Source organism: Chelonoidis abingdonii, chromosome 1, assembly GCF_003597395.2.
Source record: "Chelonoidis abingdonii isolate Lonesome George chromosome 1, CheloAbing_2.0, whole genome shotgun sequence".
NCBI classification, from domain to species: Eukaryota; Metazoa; Chordata; order Testudines; family Testudinidae; genus Chelonoidis; species Chelonoidis abingdonii.
Window position 1 is genome coordinate 337,722,156 of NC_133769.1, and position 9,319 is coordinate 337,731,474.

The 9,319-nt window shown below is 45.8% G+C and overlaps 1 pseudogene; it reads left to right on the top strand.

The window, feature by feature from the left end:
* Nucleotides 1-226: 226 nt before the first annotated feature.
* Nucleotides 227-9,319, top strand: part of LOC116830979 (vitelline membrane outer layer protein 1-like) — a 15,686-nt pseudogene continuing 6,593 nt past the window's right edge.

The following is a 9,319-nucleotide window of genomic DNA, read 5'->3' on the forward strand; positions in this document are numbered from 1 at the left end:
CAGCCCCTGACAGTCTCTCTGGGGAATAATGAGCGCTTGGTGTGTGAGTGGGGGTTGGGTCAGTGCCTAGGTGCAGGGACATGGCAACAAGTGATTACTCCCAGATGGGTTTGGTACCAGGCCAGCAAGGAAACCAGCCTAGCTTTCCTGGGTATAAATCTCCTTTGTGCTTGGGGGTGTTAGTCACAAGCTTCTCCGTGGGTAGCTCCAGAGCTGATACTGCACCATGCAGCCCCTCATCCATGCAGGGCTCTGCCTGCTCCTCTCCTGCTGCTTCCAAGATGCAAGTGCACAAAGGTACACCTACATCCTCACTGTACCCGACGGAGGCCAATGGGTTGAATGAGGGAAAAAGGACTTTTGCCCCCGTGGCTACGCCAATGGATTTGCATTGAAGGTAAAATTCTTCCCATCTCCCTGCCATTTCCTCACTGCCCCATCCCCCCACACGTTGCCCTTTCCCCATTACCAGGCTCTCAGCAAGAACTTCTCTTGACTCTAGGCTGTTTCTGGTTTTTATTTATTTATTTTTAAATTCTCTCTTCCTCAAACTCTGGTCAGCCATCAGCATACTGAGTTTATTAAAGGGTGTGGGATATGGGATATCTGTCACTCCAGAGCTAGAAAAGATGAGAACACAATTGTCTGCACAGCTGAGTTAATGGGACTTTGCTTTGGGTTCAACCAGAAACATCTGTCAAAGCAGAAAGGGCCAGGGGGTGTAGGGGCAGAGTTAGGAGGCGATACTCAAAGGGCTAAATCTGTCTGGCTCAGGTGAGCCGTGAATAAGAGGTAGGGATGTGACCACTGTCTGTAAGTATCTAAAAGGTGTTAGCATGAAAGGGGAGGGGGAGAGTAGGAGGAAGGGAATAAAATGAGTGAAGGAAGTTTTACCTGAAACTCATTTTGAGGGAGGCCTCCACTAGAAAGTTTTGCCAGCAGAGCTATGCCTATTAAGGGTGTGATTTATTTTCATTTTTTGAAAATATTTCTATGCTGGCAAAAGTCCTACCAGATGTGCCAAAAGTGCTGCTGCCAGGTCAGTATATTTTCCTCACCAAACTGGAATTAGCTATACCAGCAAAAGTATTTTTTTGCTACTACAGTTATGGCTCACAAGGAGGACATTGAGTAAGGCTAGAACAGCAAAACCATTCCAGTGTAGACTAGGCCTCAGGTTTCCCTGCCAGAGAAGGAACTGTTAGTCTGTGGAGTAAGAAAATGAGTGGGAGCCCCATCATCACTGCATATAAATCCAGCCTGGATATCTCCCCTCTCTAACTGCTGTGAATCTGTGTGTTGCTGCAAGAGTGGAAATCCAGTGTGGGGGTTGTGGGTGGTGGCATCCTGCTCACTCTTCTCAGCTGGGATCCAGGGTCTCTGCCTGACAGAGCGGATGTTGAGGAGGTGGAAAACATAAAGGGGAATTGTCATAAAGCATAAGTCCCAATTCTGAACCTTAGTGTCCAAAAAGTGGGTGCCTGCATGAACCTCCAAGCTTAATTAACAGCTTAGATCTGATAGCGCTGCCACCAGCCAGAAATTTCAGTGTCTGACTCACTGTGGTCTCCCCAAAACCTTCCCTGGGGACCCCAAGACTCAGATGCCCTGAGTCTCAGAACAAAGGGAAATACCCCACTTCCCTTCCCCCTCTTTACCTCCTCCCAGATTTTCCCGCCCTGGGTACACTAGGAGATCACCATGTTTCAAGTCCTTGAAACACAAACACAGAGAGATCAGGTTTCTCTCACCCTCCCTCAGCAAGCTTTGTAACTCTAACACAAAGAGATTTTCTCTTCCCCCCTGTCTTCTTCCTCCCACCAATTCCCTGGTGAGCTGCAGACTCAATCCCCTTGAGCCCCAACTAAAAAAAAATCCAACAGGTTTTGGGTGACATCCTGGCCCTGCTGGAATGAGTGGGATTTTGCCATTACCAACCCCAGAGTCCAGTGTGAAAGCTGCAGCAATTAGGGGATGGGGAAAGGAGTTTTTCGCTACATCCTTTCATATTCTTTGGGTGACATCCTGGCCCTGCTGGAATGAGTGGGATTTTGCCATTACCAACCCCAGAGTCCAGTGTGAAAGCTGCAGCAATTAGGGGATGGGGAAAGGAGTTTTTCGCTACATCCTTTCATATTCTTTGGGTGACATCCTGGCCCTGCTGGAATGAGTGGGATTTTGCCATTACCAACCCCAGAGTCCAGTGTGAAAGCTGCAGCAATTAGGGGATGGGGAAAGGAGTTTTTCGCTACATCCTTTCATATTCTTTGGGTGACATCCTGGCCCTGCTGGAATGAGTGGGATTTTGCCATTACCAACCCCAGAGTCCAGTGTGAAAGCTGCAGCAATTAGGGGATGGGGAAAGGAGTTTTTCGCTACATCCTTTCATATTCTTTGGGTGACATCCTGGCCCTGCTGGAATGAGTGGGATTTTGCCATTACCAACCCCAGAGTCCAGTGTGAAAGCTGCAGCAATTAGGGGATGGGGAAAGGAGTTTTTCGCTACATCCTTTCATATTCTTTGGGTGACATCCTGGCCCTGCTGGAATGAGTGGGATTTTGCCATTACCAACCCCAGAGTCCAGTGTGAAAGCTGCAGCAATTAGGGGATGGGGAAAGGAGTTTTTCGCTACATCCTTTCATATTCTTTGGGTGACATCCTGGCCCTGCTGGAATGAGTGGGATTTTGCCATTACCAACCCCAGAGTCCAGTGTGAAAGCTGCAGCAATTAGGGGATGGGGAAAGGAGTTTTTCGCTACATCCTTTCATATTCTTTGGGTGACATCCTGGCCCTGCTGGAATGAGTGGGATTTTGCCATTACCAACCCCAGAGTCCAGTGTGAAAGCTGCAGCAATTAGGGGATGGGGAAAGGAGTTTTTCGCTACATCCTTTCATATTCTTTGGGTGACATCCTGGCCCTGCTGGAATGAGTGGGATTTTGCCATTACCAACCCCAGAGTCCAGTGTGAAAGCTGCAGCAATTAGGGGATGGGGAAAGGAGTTTTTCGCTACATCCTTTCATATTCTTTGGGTGACATCCTGGCCCTGCTGGAATGAGTGGGATTTTGCCATTACCAACCCCAGAGTCCAGTGTGAAAGCTGCAGCAATTAGGGGATGGGGAAAGGAGTTTTTCGCTACATCCTTTCATATTCTTTGGGTGACATCCTGGCCCTGCTGGAATGAGTGGGATTTTGCCATTGACACTGTTGTCAGTTGTTGGCTCTGTGAGTTGCACCAGCTCTGGCCAGGTAGCTGGTACAGCAGACCTCGATCAAACTGCCCAAGAAGACTCCAAAAGACTCGTTTCAGTGGTGAAGGCACTTGGCCAGCTTTACTGTCAACAAAACATGGTATTAGTATCCCATAGACTCTACAGGAACACTAATACATGTATGCTCATGACAACGGACTGGCTCAGTAAGTGGTGTGACTTTCCTCTTCCCCCTAAGCCAGAGAGACACCCCCTTTGTGATTCCTCTTTCATACACTGATATAAACAAGTTGCCAATTACTCTTCTGATGTGATTAGTTATCAAACCTACCCCTCGGACCTCCTGGTTCGAACAAAACATTTTCATCTGTCATCCCATCCTGTCCTCCTATCCTTGTTTTACTTGGGGTTAGCGTGTTCCTGTTCCATCTCTCAGTATTGTGTTTATGCCATACCTTTATGTTGGGGGGGTACCTGCATCTTCTGGAACGTGCACACGTGAATACCCTGTGCCTAGTACTTCTGGAAAGTGTCTATGTTTTTTGCCAAGTGCATGTACTGCATAGTGAATTTGCAAGCAAGCATCTGCTTTGTAACAGGGCCTGACTTTTGCTCAGAGACTGACTCTTGTTACCATGGCTTTGTAGGTTCTCTCTACTATCTAATGCGAACTTGGGAAGAGGATGTCTCGGTATAAGATTCAGCGCAAAGTGTCACAGATCCCATCAGGTGCCCTCTTTCAGGCACCCTCTGGACTGCTGTAAGAGGAAGGCAAGACTCTGTGTGCCTGGATCCCCATGTGCTTGGGGCTCAGCAGGCTGCAATACTGGTTCCTCCTGTGGCCTCTCTGGCACATTTTCTGGGCATTGACTGTCCGCTACTCCTTCCTGAAAGTGGGGCTGCTCTGCCAGGAGACGCCGAATGCTCCCTAGAAGTGGGGGAAACACTGGTGCCCGAACCGTGCTCCCATCCCCTCACTCTGCCTTTTCCCCCCAAGGCTCTGCCCTTTCTTAGCCTCTTGCCCCAGACGCCTCACCCCCCACAGCTCGCTTCTCTCCATGCCCTCTTCCCATTGCTCACCTATAAGGCAGTAAAAGTGATGGGGTCATAGACCCCTGACACCTCCCTGTTCTGGTGCCCCTGTGCTTTGGCCACCTTCCCTTGGCCTCCAGGACCAGCGCTGACCCCCAAGATATCCCAATTGCTTAAATATACCCTCTCCCAGATCTCCCCGTTTAATTCCCTTCAGAGGCACACAGTAGTTGTGAAGCAAACACACACACACTCAGCCACTTTGTCCAGAAGCTAATACAGCTGTTCTTTTACTTAAGCATATTAAGTCGAAGATTGTACAGATCATAAAAACCAATAAACATCCTAACTGCAATGTCCCTCACTTCCCAGCTCACCCGTCCTTTGGGACATCTATGAAATCTATGAATCTATGCTGGGGGGCCATCTGTGTCCAGGAAGGCTGACAGGCAGGGTATCCGCTGCCTCTTGCAGGGTGTTCATGAAGGAGAAATCATCCAGCATGTGCGTTCCCTTCCCCAGCTTCTCTGATCTTGCTCTCTCCTGCCCATTGCTTCCTCTTCCTATCTGACTGTTTCCCCATCTTTAAATACCTCCTGAGTCCTGGTCTCTTGCTGATTTTTTGTTCTCTGTTTGGTAACTTTCCACTGCTCAAAAAACCCCCTCTCCTCAGACAGAGGAGGAAGTATTTTTTGCGTTGGAATGCAGTTAGTCTTTTGGATAACTTTGGGATGGTGAAAGCATCATCATTAACATAAAATGCGTCTTCAGTTTGGAGAATATTTGGTGTGTGTCCTCTCAGCAGTGGTGGATCTACATACAGAGAGACAGTTATGATACAGCAGTTTTTCATAGTAACATTTCATCATAACTCAATAAGATCAACCAGACCCGATAAGTTCTACACACATTTTCCTAAATTGTGACTCAAGGCCCCTCTCCTGTGTCCCCCAGAAAGTCCTCCAGCAAAACCAAGAAAAAACACTACAAGCAAGAAAAAACACTACTTAAGAAAAGGAAACCAAAATACCCCAGGTCCTTCCAGGCCTGTTTTCAGGTCACTGCTGTGTGTCCTATGAACACTGGGCTTGGTGTACAGTAGCTAGGATGACTGGTGCCCCATGGTGGGTAGCATACTGAATAAGTCTAAGTGGTTGCTTGACATTGGCTTGAGAAAGAAGCCAGGCAGCTTTCACTGTGTGCTCATATATTACACTCTCACCACACCCTGTAACCCTTTAGTTCTATCCCTTATGTCTTCCCATTATATTAACAAACCCATGTGGCCAGGTAGAAGCAACACACACAGTGTCTTTGTCCTTTGTTCACACTTTAGTATAAGATATAAGAATATCAAAAAATCAAACCCAAAATTCTATCTCAGGCTGACAAATAAGCTTATATACTAACAGTGGCAATAAGCTATTCTTTCTTTGGCTGCTATTCAGCCAAGTCCAAATGCTCTGTTTTGGGCATAAGCCTACCCAACCATTTTTGTAAAAATTATGCACTTGATAATTGTTGGCACCAGGGGCTACTGCTACACCTAAATGGATCTTTAATGGCTCCCAGGGGAGCAGATTACTGTCATACCAGTGGAAAAGGTCCACAGTAATTAATTTGCTTACACCGCAGTTTATTTGAGAAGGAGTTACACAAGCAGTATAGGGTTACATTAAGCACATAACTCCTATGTTAGACATTAAAGTACTATAGATTAAGAGCTGTACATTCCTTTTAGCGAGCCTCTCTTTCACAAACATACACAAACAGGCCCTGTGCTAGCCTCACACAGTTCCTGCTTGGCAATCAGAGAATTCTATGGAAGACATCTTCTCTCGAGGTCTGATCTACTCAGCCTTCTGGTCTGTCTCAGATTCCCTTGAGGCAAGGCCTTGGCTTCCTGGAAACCCCTCTGGTTCGCAGTCCTACTTGAGCCCACAGAGTGGAGTTTTGGCTACTCTCTGTAGCAGCATCTTCAAGCGTCAATCAAGAAACCCCCCCCAATGGTAATTTAATTTGCTTGATTTTTATACTCTCTTTCCTCAAAGGAGTCAAGTCTTAAAAGCATGCCCAGTGGTCATGTGGCTACTAATTTTTACTTACTTAATACTTTAGGAGGAGACTGCAGAGTGGTGCAAACTGAACATTGCCCCATATTCACTCCCTTATCAATCATTCACTTCAGCCTCGTGTGATGTTCTTCAACAGAGTTAAGATGTCCTGGTCAGCCCATGCTCCACTCAGGATGTTCTACATGTGTTGTCTGCTTTCAAGTGGACATATCTGCTGACTCACAGTTTAGTATTGATCATACATGCAGCACGGAGCCAGTCAGTTTCACCTCTGCCATCTGCTTGATGCTAAGAGAAGGATTTTTCTCCCAGAATCCTCTTTCACAGTTCAGTCATGTCAAGCCATGTTCTCACCATTCATTCAGTATGGCCACACCATCCCAAAAATAATCATCATAGCCTTTAAGAGCCAAAGCTTTTCTGGTGTAGTTAAACTACAGGTAAATTAGCAGGTAAATATCTTTGAATGCAATTTTCAGCTGAGGTTTGACTACTGAAGCAAAGCATTGTTTTCTATCCACCACTTTCCACAGCTATCTGATACTGGACAGTCCCACAGCATATGTATCAAGGTTCCTTTTTCTTTGTTACAGTGCCAACTAACATCAGAGGATAAGACATTCATCTTGGGGAATCTCTGTGGTGTCCAATACATTTTGAATAAAATCTTTTGTTGTATTAAATGGAGCCTGAGATCCAGAGAAGCATTTTTAACATTATATAATATGCTTTGGCACAGTTTCTTTCAAGGGCTGTGACCAATCCTCTTCAGCGCTTTCACAAAAAACTCCAGACTAACGGAGTTCCTCTTCATTAGGGGCCCAATCTTAATAATTGTCTCTCTTAATGTCCATTCAGGAAAGTGACTCCCACTGTTTTAGTCACATGGTGTTCTTTGTTGTGCCCGTTGCCCATTTAATTCCATTCCATTCTGTTATTTGACATATAACATCATACTAGGAACACATTTTAGATCTTATATTCGCTACAGCTTTTTCCATAATTTTATATTTTTGAGCAAGTGCATTTTTTTTTACAATTATTACACATCTGGTTGATTGTTCTATTGTTACATTACCCAAGTTTTCTTAATTAAGATGCCCATTTTCATTGGGCTCCTATTATTTGTTTCCATCCCTCTCCGGGTATTCACCATAGTCTATTATCTTCTGGCATTATTTCATAGTACCCTGTTTCATTTCCCCAGGCACTTGCATATACTACCGCTTCTTGTACCTCTCCATTAGCTATACCAGAAAGGACAAGGGTGCACTGGTGTATGGTACATGCATGAACTTGCACCTTCCAGGTATTTTGGAACAATTGATTAATATAGGAGTAATAACTCAATGCCCAATTAAATGTGTTTAACCAATGACCTCTCTGACTTGGTTTCAAGATATTTTTTCATTATTCTCCCAAGATTCTCTGGGCTTTTATACACACTTTTTTCTCCAAGACAATTCTGAACTGATATTTTTTATTTGCTTTCACTTTTTTAAAACACTTTTCCCCAGGAGTTCACTTAGTTCCAGTACAGAGTATGCCATTTTTTTAATCCATTTTTTCCCTTGCTCCCGAGTGTTTGCTGATTGTACTTTTGTAGGTATAAACAGAATCAGGATGAGCTCTACCCTGACATCTGGTGGTGAATTATGGTGAGTGTGGAAAAGAATTTCAGGGGCTGATCTTGTTTGCATAGAAACACCCACCCCGCCTAGCATGAGTCCGTAGCAGCCCAAAATGGTCACTTTGACAGCTGCAGGATCCCCAATTTCTCTGTTATTGGGACAGGAGGAATAAAGTGTTGTTACCCTGATTATGTGAATGAGGGACTATGAAACTGTTTTACGACAGAGGGTCTCACCATCAACTAAGGAGCACTCACTAGACAAGGGACGTGGGTTCCAAAACAAAATCTAGTGAATTGAGAGAGGTTGGGGATTGGTATGTGTATCTGGTAGTATGAGCCCCCCCCCTCCTGCTCCCGAGAGTCTGGGGCACCCATTGCACTGTCTTCTCTCTTCACTGTTGAATAGCAGAGCTAATTTTGATTCCATTAGGAGTCTAACTAGAGGCTGTTGAGCTGAGTTCACTATGAGCTGATGGTGCACCAGCACTCAGGCTTCTCTGCTACAAGCTGAAATCACCGAAAGAGCTAAACTTACTGAGCTGAGTGCTGTGTTAACTAGTGGGGGAGTCTGAAAATACATTGCTAAGCAGCTGCCAGAGTAGAGCAGTTTTCAGGATTGTTGGAGTGGCCCACAGAACAGTGAGTGGAACAGTTTGTGGGGATGGCTGGAGGAACGGAGCGGCTGATGGAGTGGAGCCGTTCATGGTGAAGGCTGCAGCAGAACTCCACAGAGAGGTGGGGCAGTCAGCCTCGGACCACATAAGGTTCCCCTTAACACCCTGTGTGCCCTTCCCATTTCCACCTAGGCTGCAGGGGACAAAACTCTGCAGATAAATTTTTGAATTCTGGTCAAGGACAGAGACTTTTGGGTTGTTGGACTTTGGGGTGATTGGACTTAAGACCTTAAGGGGAAAAGGACACTCCCAAAACTTACTTGGTGGGTCTTTTGCTCATGGTTTATGTTATGAATCCTGTTTGTGGTGTTTCCCCAATATGATGCCACATTGTTTCCCTCCTTTATTAAAAGGATTTTGCTACACTCAGACTCTGTGCTTGTGGGAGGGGAAGTATTGCCTTCTAGAGGCACGCGGGGGTGGTGGTATGTAATTGTCCCAGGTCACTAGGTGGCGGCCCAAGCTGGTTTTGCATTGTGCTATTGAAACGGAGCCATTGGATACTGAACCTGGCCCTTGTTGCTGCCAACTCAGAGGGGCAGAAGGGTTTGTGGAAGTAGAGAAAGAACTGACAGGGATTTGTAGGGGATCTTAATCCATGACAGTCTCTGTTAGCAAGAGTTAGGCTAACTGTAACCCTAATAACGTGAGATTTGTAGAAGCGAGGATTGTGTGAGGCGAGTGGAAAAGA